This window comes from Brachycentrus maculatus, unplaced genomic scaffold (genome assembly GCF_059751285.1).
Source record: "Brachycentrus maculatus isolate JH-2025_06_01 unplaced genomic scaffold, ASM5975128v1 h1tg000122l, whole genome shotgun sequence".
NCBI lineage: Eukaryota > Metazoa > Arthropoda > Insecta > Trichoptera > Brachycentridae > Brachycentrus > Brachycentrus maculatus.
Window position 1 is genome coordinate 1550247 of NW_028280875.1, and position 16782 is coordinate 1567028.

Sequence of the window (16782 nt, forward strand, 5' to 3'; positions counted from 1 at the left end):
GTTGGAAAAAGAAGCAGAGGACGACCGAGGAAAACTTGGTACAATCAGGTATGTCAAATACTTGAAAGCGGCCGGGTCAGGAGTCGTAATAATCGTCGAGTATGTATGAGGAGATGCATGAATGTAGAAGAGGCAAAGAATGTTTGCAAAGGCAGAATGGTGTGGCGTTCGATTCTCTCTGCCTACCCCTGCGGGGAAGCGGCGTGATGGTTAGTTAGTTAGTTAGTTACATAAATAAAAATAGAGTTCTACAAATTAAACGCCAAATCTATAAATGAATTAATTATTTTTTGACATCTCAACATAGATGAAGAATAATATGGAAGTCTGGGCATTTACAGGGTTAACGACCGTCATAAGGCTGGCTAAGTGATCACTTTACACACGTGTGACATTCACAAATTCTACCCATGATTGACAACCACACAAATGGAAAGAAACCTTCAAATATTTCAAATACTTGATCATGCCGATTTTTCCTCGGTCTTTCCTCTGCTTCTATTACCAACCACGTTCGCCTCATCTTATTATTTCCACTGTTCTGTCTTCACCCATAACAAACAAACAATATACATCATAATTACATTGAATCCATCGAAACACGTGTCATTATACCTTTTAAGAAATAGCAACGTATGAAATATAAAACCAAATAATTTTTTTTTCCTCACCAATAGATGTCTCTAGTGAAGTTCTATCAAGAACAAGGTTTCTAAATTGGTTCATATATATATATATAGAACTTCCAAGAATTTGAGTAGTGTGGTTGTCAATAATGGGTAGAATTGGTGAATGTTACACGTGTGTTAAGTGATCACTTAAACCAGCCTATGACGGTCGTCAGCCCCGTAAATGCCCAGACTTCCATATTCTTCATCATCTTTGATGAGATGTCAAAAAATAATATCAAATAAAAATATTTAAAAAAATATAATAACCTTTATCTAAAATTACAAATAATCAATAATATTCATGATACTACTGTATACGCAATTTTCCGGATAAATTAACGCAATACTACGCGTAAAAAGTCGATTACTTATATAAAATCACCAAAAATCGTTAATAAAATACAAACATTACCGCTCGTAAAATAATTTGCGGAAAATTCGAAAAAATTAATCGATTCAATACACTTTTTAATCTTGAAGATTTGAACAATTTTCGCTAATCGTTTTCCACAGAAAATAACGCAAAATAAATTCACTTCTTAGCGAAAATCACATTAATTCGAAGTAAAAATACAGCCCGGTCTTCACAGTAACTGCCAATAACAACGAAACACCTTTTTTGTAAACTTTCGAAGCGATTTAAGAGTGATTTTTAATTCTCTCTTGTTAGAAAGCGAACGCGCGTCTACGCTGTACCGAGTCTGAACCGCTACTGAAGTGTGCTGAATGAAAAACGATTACTGAAGCCCGAGGCGTTACGAGAGCGATAGAGTGAGGTTATGTCGATAGTAATTTCAGTCGACCGGTTGCTTAGGCGGTAAAAACGTTGAAATATTAAAGATATCTGATAAAAGGACGTTTTCAGACTGTTTCACTTTGAAAATTACATACGATAAATTAAGATACTAATAATAAAATTAAAATGTATGACGAGAAGCCTGAATATATGAAGAATGAAAAGAGCCTGAATGAATTTTAAAAGAAATATATATAAGATATCGCTCACTCCTTTCGACAACGTCATAAGTATATCAAAAAACTTGATTTTTCAGGAGATCGTTTTTAAAGTTTAAAAATATAATAAAATATATTAAAAATAATTATCAACCAACATTTTACTATGCAACAGATCTTTTAAGGTTTAAACACCCTGAATGTTTTTTCTCCATTTGAAAAATATAAAGTACATTAAAAAAATTAATTAAACAATACCTTTTCTTTAAATGCAAAAACAACACTTTCTGCCCAGTAGCGTTAGTAAGTAAGTTAAAAATATGCCGCTTTTGCTGGGATATAGTACATTTTCTGGGCATTCTGAAAACTTGCACAAGTGAAAATTGACGATTTTTGATATATGAAAGGAGTGAGCGATATGTTCATTGTAAGAAGATGTAAATATGTATGATGTTAATTTAGCGTAAATATTAGTTTGTATACTAAAAGTATAGGCTAGCTTAAGAATAAAAAAAAATTATAGCACAATTTTCGTAAAATACTACCCTAAGGATGCTTCCCTATCATTGAATTAGGGATAAGGAGATATTGGAAATGATTTAGAAGAAAAAGTTTTTAGATTTTTCTAAAGATCATCTCACTCAGCGTTCTACGCCATCGGTCCCGCAACAGCAAAGACAAACTCGCCAACTTAAGTTGCGAACTGGTAAGATCACATTGTATTTATGTATTTCTGTCGAATCAAATCAAATCAACTGTTTTTCTACAGACTGTCAATTTGATTGTTGACGATTGATTTGTAGTCAGTATGTTCTACCATTTCACAATGAATATACTGAATGACCATTATGCGTGCCGTAGGTTCGTGAATAGGCCGAAAACAACATTCAGCTTGATCCTCTTTTTCAACGCAAAATTTTGTTCACCGTGAATCACATTTTACACAAAAAATAGTCTTGTACAAGTGTTCTTCTTTTCTTTTTTTCACTTTTAAGTCATAATTTTATTCCACGAGGAACTTCCTAGATGTGTGTCGCAAAAAAAAATCGTCTGCGGAAATTATTCAAGAAAAAAGTTTGACATACGATATCTCATACGTTTTAACATATACCATTGTTTGAAAATTTCCGTTTCCCCGTATCATGTAATGCATACATGATTAAAAAACGTATTGTTAATTATCATTTCAAGATTTGAGAACGAACACGCTAAGAAAAAACGTGGGATAATCTTTTAATACGCCTGAAAGATGTCGTGTGATTCCGTTCATATGAAACATATACTTTGTAAAATTAAACAACTTTATTTTAACCACATTTTTATTATAAGTACACCTTAACCTACCGGTTTCGACAAGAACCTTGTCATCATCAGGGTTTATTAAATTCTAAAGCATTAAAAACATTAAAATACTCATAGTTAATTATATTCCCTTGCCAAAAACTTCCACACACTCCGTGAAAAATCCTAAATGTTATTTTTATACAAATAAACTAGTACTTTTCTTATTGTTTTATTTTCTATAATTTCAAATTTATTGAAATTTCCTTCATTTGCCAAAAATAATAAATTCAATTCCCATCCAAAAAAAACTGTCATAGGCTGGTTCAGTGATCACATTACACACGTGCAACATAACTCAAGGGACTCGTACACCTTCGCGATGTTCACAGACTTATGCAACCCGAGTGCCATCAAAATCGCCGCTATTCTCTTAGTTTTAAATGTAAAGATCAAGTAAGAAGATAATAAAGATTTCTTGAATGTTTTCCGCAGATACTTTGTGGCACATTTTATAAACTTTATAAAATGAAATAACTTTTTTTAACCACTTTTTTATTAATACATTTTAACCTACCGGTTTCAACAAGAACCTTGTCATCATCAGGGTTTATATTGATTAAAAACATTAAAAACATTAAAATACTCTCACCAAAGAACTTCCACAACATACTTATATATTATTATTTTTGCCGAACATATATTAAATAACAATCATTCTTTTAATTTTAAAAATAGAATTGAAATACTGCATTCTAATAAAAAAAAGTAAACTCATTGCATAATTTAGAGATTTTGGAAATTAAAACCCCCATAAAACAAAATTAAAATATTATTAATAATCAATTAAATTTAAGTAACAGTGCTATTTTTGATATTTTTCCAATTTCTGTTCTCAAAATTTTTGCACAGTAGGTTTTTGTGTGTGTTCTCCACTTTGCGTATGCGTGCGCAGCTTCATATTGTTTTTTTGGGCGATTCCATTAGTTGTTATTTAGGGTTGCTACGCAATGAATAATAAAAATAACATTTAGGATTTTTACAGAGTGTGTGAAGTTTTTTGGTGCGAGTATTTTAATGTTTTTTTTATGTTTTTTAATAGTACAGTTCGCGAATATCGAAACCGTCCATATTGAAACTCGTCTCGGCCATTGGAATATCTCTAATGATTAAAGAAAACACTTCGTTGTTTACCACTTGAGTTTTATTATAGACTACATGTTTCAGAAGTTAAACTTCCATCATTCAGGTCTGTATAATAACTAGTTAAATACTCATAAAACGAGGTGTTTTCTTTAATCATTGTAACAAGTCTTACCACAAAGTTAATGCCGAAACAATAAATAAAAAAATAGAATATCTCTAATTTCATTAATTGATTAGGCCAGGGGTTACAAGTTTAATATTTTGTTACGGCGCCCTACTTTAGTAAGCTATTTGGAAAAGACAATGTGACTATATTTGCATATACATATATTATAGTCGAAAGAAATAGGTAGGTAGGTACCTACAATAATAGTAGTAGGGTAAAAAGATGCTAGATCTTAAAAAATAAATTGTTGCTTTAAAGGTACCCGAGAATATTTGTGGTTTCGGATAATGATAGAGTATCGACCACGGCGCCCCTCTTGACTTTCTACGGCGCACCAGGGCGCCGCGGCGCACACTTTGGGAACCCCTGGATTAGGCAGTCACTTTGTGCTAAAATCTATCCATGTTTAATTTAAGTTTTACTCGGTAAATACCAGTATTTCTTAAAATCTATAAAGGGAAAGGCTGAAGAAGCCAAATTCGAATCGTCCAAATTAACTAACTAACTAACCTAGGCCGTTTCTCCGCAGGGGTAGGCAGAGAGAATAAAACGCCACACCACTCTGTCTTTGCAAACATTCTTCGCCTCTTCCTCGTTCATTCATTTCCTCATACATACCCGCTGATTATTACGGCTCCTAACCTGACCGCTTTCAAGTATTTGGCATACCTGATCGTGCCATGTTTTTTTCGGTCGTCCTCTGCTCCATTTTCCAATTATATTCGCCTCATAATTATTTTTTACCGTTCTTTCCTCACTCATTCGCTCTGCATGTCCAAACCATCTCAACACACCTTTCTTTATTTTATCCATAATGCTTATCTCAGCTTTGCATTCCTTCCTTATTTCACTATTCGAAAATCTATCATACATCGTTTTGTCGCACATTCTTCTGAGAGATCGCATTTCGACTGCATTCAGTCTACTTTCATCCTTCTTTTGCCAACTCCTCTATTCACTTCCATACATTAGAGTTGGAACCAGGAATCCGTTGTGTTGTGTGGACTGCCAGTTAAGCTTTCGCTAATACGTTTTCATTTGCTTTAACTGATTTCAGTGCACCATTCACATTCGCCCAGCATTCACTCTCCTTTTTTGTCTTTATCAATCTTTCCATCCCTAGAAAATCGTCCAAATTACCAGTGTAAAATTTATAAATGCTAGTTCGAGGACATGTGTGCTATCTAACAAATAAATAAATAGATGATATCTCTTTTGCTTTCTAAGGACGTGATAATGATATTTCAATTCATTATGTCGTTATCAAACAACGTTTTTAAGCTGTTTCCTTACCGAACTCATTATATTATACAACATCTGATAAAGAAATTCAGAGAAAATTCAATAAATTCTAATCGTATTTTTATTATTACGCGCTATTAATTATGATATATACAAAGGAAATGAAGAAAGCAGATAATCTTTTAAAATAAATAAAAAACATATGTAATTAAAATGTAACTTTGTTTTAAAATCACTTTAAATATGTTTTGAATCTTGAAAGCATTAACTTTGTGGATCATATTGATATATTATTTTGAGAAATAAAAAGATGAAAAGACGATAAAAATGTGGGTGGATCACAACACAAAGTCTTTTTATTTATCAAAATAATATATCACCTTAAATATTTTATTGTAACTTAATTATAATGTCTACCGGTTTCGAAGCTAACCGCTTCTTTAACATTATTTACCAATCACCTAATAGAAAATAATCACTCATTTGATAAAAATAAAGGTCTAAATTATTGCACACAAGCAACAGATGACTTACATTATATTACTTAGAAATATTAGAAATTAAAAAGGGAATTCATAATAATTTATAACTAATAAATACACAAGAAAACGATTTTTCTAAAAGTCCGTTATTAAATATGTTTTCAATCACTCATCATCCCTGATCCCTTTTGACTGTGACTGCTAATCAACAAAAAAATTAAGCCACTTGAGATCTACCCAAGCTCCTTTGCCTAGCCGTCAAAATATTTTTAATTTTGTTAAGAAGATACTGTTTTAGTATTAATCAGTCTTAGTAAAGAAGCGGTTAACTTCGAAACCGGTAGACATTATAATTAAGTTATAATAAAATATTTATAGTGATTTTAAAACCAATTTACATTTTAATAATAAAATAGAAAATATAAGAGTTTCTGCTTAATAAAAAGCTTCTTTACATCTCACCAATAGATGTCTCTAGTAAAGTTCTAGTGATTCATGAACAAGGTCTCTAAATTGGTTCATATATATAGAACTTCCAAGAATTTGAGTAGTGTGGTTGTCAATAATGGGTAGAATTGGTGAATGTTACACGTGTGTAAAGTGATCACTTAAACCAGCCTATGACGGTCGTAAGCCCCGTAAATGCCCAGACTTCCATATTCTTCTTCATCTTTGATGAGATGTCAAAAAATAATATGAAAATAGAAAATCACAAAGTTAGTGCTTCAAATATAAATTATAAATAAAAAACAATTTTAATATTCGTTTGTTCAAAATTTTAAATAGCTTTAGGTTTTACCTATTGCGCTGAAATTTTGACACAACTTTGTATTTGAAAACGCACGTTTTTACATGTGAAAGTTGATTTTACCTGTGACAGAAAAAAAAGATATTTTTGAAGTTAAACTTCATATGCGATAATTCGATAATTGATGATTTGATGAGAATTGGAGTGAATTTTCAAGGACGCGTTACGTTTATAAGGCACATTTCGTAACATGAGAGAGAAGAAAGATATAATGTAGAGAGAATCATGGATGTATATCATTGTTATCATATCTTTGTTATTGCAAACAATTGATATCAGTATTACCAATTGAAGAACCAATCAATGAGTTAAAGTATTGAATTTTGATGCAAATTACAATACACATCAAAACTCTATTCTTCTTTATATATATATAGAAGTTTCACTTGTTTTATGTACGACGCTGCATGCGCAATTTTTTAACAACACTTTTTGACCGCAATTGCAGTGCCATCTGTTGAACGTTACAAATATTTGAACACAATGAAAATAATGTGATTTTTTTAGTGATTCTGTCAATTATTTGAGGCAACTCATTTATATTTTTTTAAGTAAAATTTAATGAATCATTGAAGTCAAACTATGTACCTTCATAAACACAAAGATGTAATCTAAAGATAAACCTTCTTATTTTGAATTCATTATCATATGTTTTTATCATTCATATCACTATCTTTAGAATCAAATTAATAAACTATAATAAATATACACATATAGCTCACTCCTTTCAACAACGCCATACATCAAAATCGTCAATTTTCAGTTGTGCATGTTTTCGAAATGCCCAGAAAATGTACTATATCCCAGCAAAAGCGGCATATTTTTAACTTAATATTTACCCGCTACAGGGTAGAAAGTGTTGTTTTTGCATTTGGACGGTATCTTTACTCGGTCGTATCTATTTGCGTATTGACCTCTTAATCCCGCATTCATAGTTTATTTTAATAGGTCCCTTTAAAAACGATATGTAGAGGTTTCACTGTATGTTTTTAATATCTGTGTTTTGATTCCCTTCGTTGATTTTCTTGATAATTAAAAGGCAGTGGATCCATTGTGCTCCAAATTCACTTAATTTTCACATGAGCAAGTGATTATCTGCTCGCATTGAATAGGGTAATCTTCACACGATCCGAAATTTCTATTCATACGAGATTTTTACCATATATGGAGAAAATTAATCAACGCGAAGGGGTCTACAACAATTTATTTCGTATTTTTTGATATTTTTTTTATTCATTTAATATATTTACATTTTTATTTATAACATAATACATTTTAATCATTTATACATATGGAGAACTTTGATTTATCGATTCGCTGTGCCTCTCCATAAAAGAGACTGGTCTTGTGCTTGGAGAGGGATTTACACTCGTAGTTTAATGTTATATAATAAAAGATAAAATAGTATATTTTACAACATTTTGAGTGTGTCCAAATACTTGTTCACAAAATCTGGATTATCTCCAATTACAGGAGAATACCATTTTCATTGGCGTTTCTCGTGTGTGTGATTATAATCCAGGATTCGGACCTCACATACTAATATAAGAGTTTCTGCTTAATAAAAAAGCTTCTTTACATCTCACCAATAGATGTCTCTAGTGAAGTTCTAGTGATTCAAGAACAAGGTTTCTAAATTGGTTCATATATATAGAACTTCCAAGAATTTGAGTAGTGTGGTTGTCAATAATGGGTAGAATTGGTGAATGTTACACGTGTGTAAAGTGGCCACTTAAACCAGCCGATGACGGTCGTCAGCCCCGTAAATGCCCAGACTTTTATATTCTTCTTCATCTTTGATGAGATGTCAAAAAATAATAGTATATTTTGTATATGAAAAGCATCGTTAACCTAATTCATTTTATTATCATTTATTATGAACTATACACATCCGCTATCATTTTTAAGGCATATAAACTAAATATGCTATAAAACCTTGTACATTATAAATAAGTAAGGCGTTATTTCTACGGCAACTAATAAATACATAAAAATAAAACAAACTGTGTGGTATGGTAATATAACACTCTCCATATCATTCATCGTCAACTTTGTGTAGTACTACTTAAAAACACTACGTCACGACTACTAGTTTAGGAATCACCATTGCATCATCAGATGAATTGCAGATATTTGACCTGAAGATGATGTTGGTATTTTTGAAAGCTCTAACCTTTTTTAAAGGATACAAAATAACGTCCAATTTGGTTTGTAAAACGTCCGATTTGATCTGAATGGCATACAATTAGGTTTGTAAAAAGTCCGATTTGATTTGTATGGCATCGTATTTGGTTTGTAAAACGTCTGATTTGATTTGTATGGCATACAATTAGGTTTGTTAAATGTCAGATTTGATTTGTATGGCATACAATTAGGTTTGTTAAATGTCAGATTTGATTTGTATGGCATATAATTAGGTTTGTTAAATGTCAGATTTGATTTGTATGGCATACAATTAAGTTTGTAAAACGTCCGATTTGATTTGTATGGCATACAATTAGGTTTGTTAAATGTCAGATTTGATTTGTATGGCATACAATTAGGTTTGTTAAATGTCAGATTTGATTTGTATGGCATATAATTAGGTTTTTTAAATGTCAGATTTGATTTGTATGGCATACAATTAGGTTTGTTAAATGTCAGATTTGATTTGTATGGCATACAATTAGGTTTGTTAAATGTCAGATTTGATTTGTATGGCATATAATTAGGTTTGTTAAATGTCAGATTTGATTTGTATGGCATACAAATAAGTTTGTAAAACGTCCGATTTGATTTGTATGGCATACAATTAGGTTTGTAAAACGTCCGATTTGATTTGGATGGCATACAATTAGGTTTGTAAAACGTCCGATTTGATTTGTATGGCATAAAATTAGGTTTGTTAAATGTCAGATTTGATTTGTATGGCATATAATTATGTTTGTTAAATGTCAGATTTGATTTGTATGGCATACAATTAGGTTTGTTAAATGTCAGATTTGATTTGTATGGCATACAATTAGGTTTGTTAAATGTCAGATTTGATTTGTATGGCATATAATTAGGTTTGTTAAATGTCAGATTTGATTTGTATGGCATACAATTAAGTTTGTTAAACGTCCGATTTGATTTGTATGGCATACAATTAGGTTTGTAAAACGTCCGATTTGATTTGGATGGCATACAATTAGGTTTGTAAAACGTCCGATTTGATTTGTATGGCATACAATAAGGTTTGTTAAATGTCAGATTTGATTTGTATGGCATCCAATTTTGTTTCTAAAACGTCTTTTTTATTTGTATTTCATTCAATTTAGTTTGTATAACGTCTTATTTGATTAATAGGGCATAATGGTTTTTAATCGACCAATTTGATTATTAAGGCGTACAATTTGGTTTGTAAAACATTAAATTTGATGGATGAATTTGATTTTTAAAACGTCCAATTCGGAGTGAAAACCCTGTATTATTACTAAGGACGAATCGATTCGTGGCTAACCGATGATTGGACGAATGCCATAACCGAGTGAGTCATTAACTTTCATCCGGTTAATCCCATTTCCAGTTATTAGTAGCAGCAAACACCGATTGTTTACCATCCAAGGCTGTGATTAGCATCGCTCGTTAGTTGAGAGGGAAAGTATTACAGAACGGACGTCAAATGTAAATACGGTAACTTGTGGTAGGTGTCCACTGCTTGAATACTATTCACTAACTTGCGATAAGACTTGCTTCTCTGCAAGTACTCTGTTAATAACAAGGTATTCTCTCTGCCTACCCCTGCGGAGAAGCGGTTAGTTAGTTAATTATATATATTATCATACACACTATGCCAACAGTAGGGTGGGCATAATAATATTATAAGTAGGTACTTATCAATATTTTTTTACAAAAATGTAAGTAATGTTAGTATAAAACCACTCATCGAGATTTTTGTCTACTGGTTTCAAGACGTATCCGTCTCTTCGTCAGGACAATTACTACAACAGCATGTGAACAATACTTCACGTCATTACCATAGCGCTTTTCACACATTTACTATTACATATATTAACATTATTAATATGTAGTATTAAAAAAAGTCAAAATGACGAAGTAAAAGCTTTAAATATTAATAATAATACTATAGGTGTCTCCATTTGAGATGAAACATGTATCGTTTTGTATAAAAAAATGTAAGCATACTTCCAAATCTATTGAGCTGTACCCACGTGTGAAAGGGATCTAAGACCATTGCGCATATGCAAATAAAAAAAAAATGGAATACGGATTTTCCATAAAGGGCAGAATGAGTGAACGTTACACAAGTGTTTAAAAAGATAGCTTAAGCCCATTGAATGAGAGGTGGTAAGCACTGAGATGTTGGGACTTCTCATTGAACCACAAATAAAATATTCTCAATATTATTAATATTTAAAGCATTTACTTTGTGGTTAGTCATTTATACTTATTTATTTTTTACAAAAATGTTGATAATATTAGTATATAACCACTCACCGAGATTAAGAGAGTTAAAAATATTAGTATATAACCACTCACCGAAGTAGTGATTGTCCTGACGAAGAGACGGGTACGTCTCGAAACCGGTAGACATAAAAATCTCGGTGAATTATATACTAATATTATTAACGTATTTGTAAAAAATAAAAAAGCAAAAATTAAATGGTTAAAAACCATCTCATTGAACTAAAAAATAAGTAAAATAAAGCGTGGAGATATATAATTCATATCTAAAGCACTAATTTTGTGATTTTTCTATTTTATAATTAAAATGAAACTTTGTTTTAAAATCACTTTAAATATTTTTGTATAAAATAATTATAATGTCTACCGGTTTCGAAGCTAACCGCTTCTTTATCAAGACTGATTAATACTGAAACCGGTAGACATTATAATTATGTTAATATAAAATATTTATAGTGATTTTAAAACAAAGTATCATTTTAATTATAAAATGGAAAAACATAAAGTTAGTACTTCAAATATAAACTTTTTTATGTTACAGTACCATATTTTATACTACAGTACAATTTTTTTTAAAGAGTATTGTTAAGGGAAAACGCGTTTCACTTAACGAATTCTTGCATAACTTGCTCTAAGAACGAATTAAGTACGTTATGCGAGTTATCGCCATATTTAAAAAGTGCTCCTCTTGATGGCTGCTTCAGTGACCGTCTTCAATAAAGCAACTATCAATTATTATAAAAATAGATGGTCTGTGACGATTTCTCGAGTGAAATTCTTCAATCAATTTGAAGTAAACAATGGATAAATTATAGCCAGCATAAAATTAAAACGATACGGATAATCATTCGATTATTGACGCATTCCCAACGCTAATGGGGGCCCGATTGATAATCGCCGGAACTAAGGGGTTCCGGTTCAAAAAAGTTGGGGAAGCAATTAGAAATGCAAATGGTTACTTGTGAGTGAATTTACTCTTTATGTTTAATAAAAATAATAATAATAAAACACTTATCCGCACCCCAATGGTGCATAGGGCACTGCGTCATATAAACGCAGTGTTATCTTGATCGTTTACACATGAAGGAAAGGTGATCAGCCCTCCGCTTCAGGTACCAGTCCAGGGTAATATTTAATAAATACGACAGTGAAAAAATCACTTATATTTATTTTAACCCCCTTGGGAATCGAGCCCGGGACCTCCAGAACGGTAGCCGAGCGTGCTGACAATTACACTACGGAGGCGGATACTTTTAAAGTAAGTATAATTTCATGTAATTCATGAGTGAAAATTCTAGGCGAAAACACTCGCTAAAGGTATTTTATTTATTGTTTTGGCATTTACTTTGTGGTAATTCATGTCGAAATTATTAAAGAAATCACTTGTTTTTTTACCACTTGAGTTTATTTTATGACGTCTAGTTTCGGAAGCTAAGCTTCCATTTTCAGGTCTAAATGTTACGGGTAAATCCCTCCCCCTAACTTACCTCTCTCCTTATTTATAGAACAGTCAATTATTTATTATGTTTTAGTTTACATTTAGACCTGAAGATGGAAGCTTAGCTTCCGAAACTAGTCGTCATAAAATTAACTCAAGTGGTAAAAAAAACAAGTGTTTTCTTTAATGATCTCGCTAGTGGCATGATTTTAAGGCTGAGATCTCGAACCTAGGGGTTGAACGTCTTTCCGCGGTCATTTTTTTTAGAATATATCGCTCTTTTAGTGCAAAAATGGTGTAATTACACTTTTATAAATATTATAGAAGATGCCATTCAGACGTTGGCGTTGTAGCAACAGAAAAGGCGCCATTTTACTCAATTCTACAATGACACTCGCGCCATCTCGCAGCATTTCACCACAAATTCAATTCTGTCCATGTTTATCCTGATGTAAATAGACTTTTGGCACTTTTCGACATATTTAAACTGTTTTAAAAATATATATAATTACGTCATTAATGCACCAAATGAACAATATATTGGATTTTGACCTTTTTTAAGGATAAACATTGAAAAATATTTTTATATATTTTTCACTCCTTCCAATGACTCTTTTTCTTTTCAAAACCATGTATTTATTTCGAAGAAAAACTTAATTTTACAATCCAAAAACAGCGTTTTAAGCAACAAAATTCAATAACGTAAAAAGTTATTTTTGTATTTGAGGTTTTAAGAAAATTATATTGCAATTTATCGTTTAGTGTGCCTTAAACAATTTAATGATTCTTATTTAGCAATAAAGTTACAAAGGAATATGATATTAGTTCTATGATTTGTCTTGTGAGTTTACATAGGAACACTTATGTACTAGGTATATACTAGAGCACCTAAAACTACATACGTTCCCGCCAAAGTACACACATTATGTACAAGAAATTAAATAAATATATTTTTTGAAAAATGTCTTCAGAGCCATCTATCGGCCGTATTCTGAAGCATAATTACGGAGCTCTACTAATTTGTGGTTCTGATCTTCGCTAAGAAATTAATTACTACAAACTCCGCAGCGCTGCATGCGCCAACTTATTCCCATTTTTCGACAATTTCGCCGGACGATACGAATGAATTATAATTCCTCTAAGCAGCGTTAATGATGTGATTACAGACAATTGTATCAGCTTGAATCCTGCCTGCGTTAATGAGATAAAGCCGTTATGTCCAGATTATGGTCAGAGTTGAGTGGAATGCACGATTAGATCATGTTATGATTTATAGAACTTTGTTTGGAATAACTGTCAATAATTAACATTAAAAAAACTGACAATGTAATGTTGTTAAATGAATTCCATTGCAAGCGTCAAATAACAGGGAATCGATTACACTCCGAACTTGATGATTAAGTACGTTTAATTTATTTACTATTTATTTATCTCACCAATAGAAGTCTCTAGTGAAGTTCTAGTGAATCAAGAAGAAGGTCTCTAAATTGGTTCATATATATAGAACTTCCAAGAATTTGAGATGCCCAGAAAGTATGTTTAACATTTTTTCAACCTTAATCGGAATTGAAAATAATAAATAATAAGTTTTGCCTAGAATTTTCACTCATGAATAACATGAAACTAGCGAGTGTTTTTGCTTAGATTTTTCACTCATGAATTACATGAAATTAAATTTACTTTTATCATTGAGTAAATCCACTCACGGGTAGGTATAGGCAATAAAACTTGTAAAGTTGAAGACTAAGTAGAGCCATGATAAGCGGTGTTGCATAAGCTGTAGCTAGATTTCAGAACTACTTGGACGTTAAGTAATTTTAAAAAATCGTTTCTTTGTTGTTCAAAGGATTACGAGTAAAATATTATAAAACGTATTTTAAACATAAATTTTTTTCTGCATAAACGTAGAACTAAAATTTGAACACGTAGTTTACGAAGAGATATCGTTGCTCACGCTGTAAAAACTGTTTCCGTGAAAACATTTCACTTAAAAAAAAGGATAAATAAAATTATAAAAAAATACATTGTTGTGTATGTAACAAAAAAAAATCGAATAAAAAAATCGATATAACGTAAACACAGAATACAACCACCGGCAGACCACCGGAGATGTCACACGTGTCTTCACGCCCGATTTTGCAAAATATTGTACAGTATCTACTCAATGAATTAGGGCCACCCATTATTTTTTTGAATACTCTGAAATCTTTTGGATTATAATATTTATTTTACAAAAATACTTTAAGTTTTCGATTGACATCTAATATCATGTATATTACCTTCAATAATATGTAAAATATACCTGGATTATTTAAGCCTTTACAAAATTTCAAACCCTTTTTCTGAGAAAGGTCCCTAATTAGCACAGGTGACAGATAGTTGAAAGTTCAAAAAATAGTCCTATCTCATTTATTAGTGAAGTTTCTTGAGTTCTGGTTGCTGTTTTGTTCAGAGAGGTTATATAGTTATCGTGTCTTGTGAAAAAAACTTAATTTTTAATTTTAGTTCATAAAGTATAATTTTTTTTTGTAAACACAAGTGTTTTTTTTGAAAAGGACAAAATGGGAAAAAGTAAAGACATTTCTGAGGAAAAAAAGTCTAGTGTTATAGTGCTACTGAAATTAGAAATACTATCTAATAGAGAAATTTCAAAAAAAGAAAACGTTTCTCGTCAAACAGTGGACAGAATTTCAAAATCAATAAAAAATCAGTCACCCGCCACCAGCAATCGGCGAAAGAACTGTCGTAGAATTAGAAAAACAACACCGAGGACTGATCGAAAAATCGTTCAAAGTGCCTTAGAAAACCGTAGTGCATCAGCAAAAACATTAAAAATAAAATTGGAAGAAGAGGGTATAAATATATCGGTATCAACACTGAGGCGACGTCTTTACGAAGTAAATCTGAAATGCAGGCGCCCTGTAAAAGTACCAAAATTGACACCACGAATGAAAGCGGATCGATCAAAATGGGCCAGGCTACATCGAAATTACTCGGTAGATGATTGGAAAAAGGTATTTATTTAAATTGAATTTTCAACATATCATTTTAGTAAATAAACCTATATTTTTTAATTAAACTTAAATTTTCATTATTTTTCAGGTCATCTTTAGTGATGAGTGCCGGTTAGAAGCCATGACAGAGAGCCGTCGATTCGTCAGGAGAACACCAATGGAACGTTACAATGAGGCCTGTGTGGTAAAAGTTATCAAACACCCCCCTGCAACAATGATATGGTCATGTTTTATTAACAATTTACCTGGGCCGTTGTTTTTCGTGGAAGGAAAAATGAACCAAAATTCCTATAAGCAGGTCCTCGAACGAATTTTATTGCCCTTCTACCATACACTCGACCCAACAGAAGGTCCATACACCTTCATGCAGGATGGGCCACCTTGCCACCGGGCTAAATCAATAATAAAATTTTTGTCTAACAAAAATCTGCCTTTGCTCCCCTGGCCTGGAAATTCTCCGGACCTTAATCCTATAGAAAACGTATGGAGCATGTTAAAAAATAAGGTATACTCATTTCCAAATCCGACTGTAGACTGTCTAAAAAAAATATTCAAAAAATTTGGTCAGAAGACGAAGAAATAAAAAACATGATAAAACAGTGCATTTTAAGTATGCCAAAAAGAATTGAGGCAGTTATTTTTGCCAAAGGTGGAAATACTAAATACTTACTATATTTATATGAAAATATATGCATAATTTAAGCGTAATAAAGTGTTCATGTGTAAATAAAATTCAATGTTGTTTTATTCAAGGTTTTCTCTGAGTTATTCCTGTTTGAATTGAGAAATTGCGCGAAATTCTGCGTGGCCCTAATTCATTGAGTAGATACTGTACATTGGATTTTTTGTTGCATTTTTAGAATAAATATACAAAAAATATATTCATATATTTTTTAAATTCCCTACCTTTCAATAATTTCTTTCTTTTCGTTTTCATACAATTATTTCGATGAAAAACTTATTTTTTCAAATGCAAAAACGGTTTTTTAAGAAAAGAAAAACAATTACGTAAAATGTTACCTGGATGTAGAGAAAATTTAATAGCGACGTAACGAATACTGCGCCTTAACAGATTTAACTTCGCAGAGGGTTGTTACGAAGATTTTATTGACGTATGCATCAACAAAGACGAAT

The 16782-nt window shown here is 31.6% G+C and overlaps 1 protein-coding gene across 4 annotated transcripts in view; it reads right to left on the minus strand.

Moving 5' to 3' along the window:
• Nucleotides 1-16782, minus strand: part of LOC148309499 (uncharacterized) — a 206333-nt gene that overhangs the window by 58496 nt on the left and 131055 nt on the right. The window contains exon 1 of one of the 4 annotated variants that reach the window (XM_088260054.1): nt 1084-1385. The exons of 2 other annotated variants lie outside the window; for them this stretch is intronic. The gene's annotated coding sequence lies outside the window, so the exon portion shown is untranslated. Of the gene's footprint in view, nt 1-938; nt 1386-16782 lie in introns of those variants that run through there. One more of the 4 variants, XM_088260055.1, reaches the window with a different exon arrangement.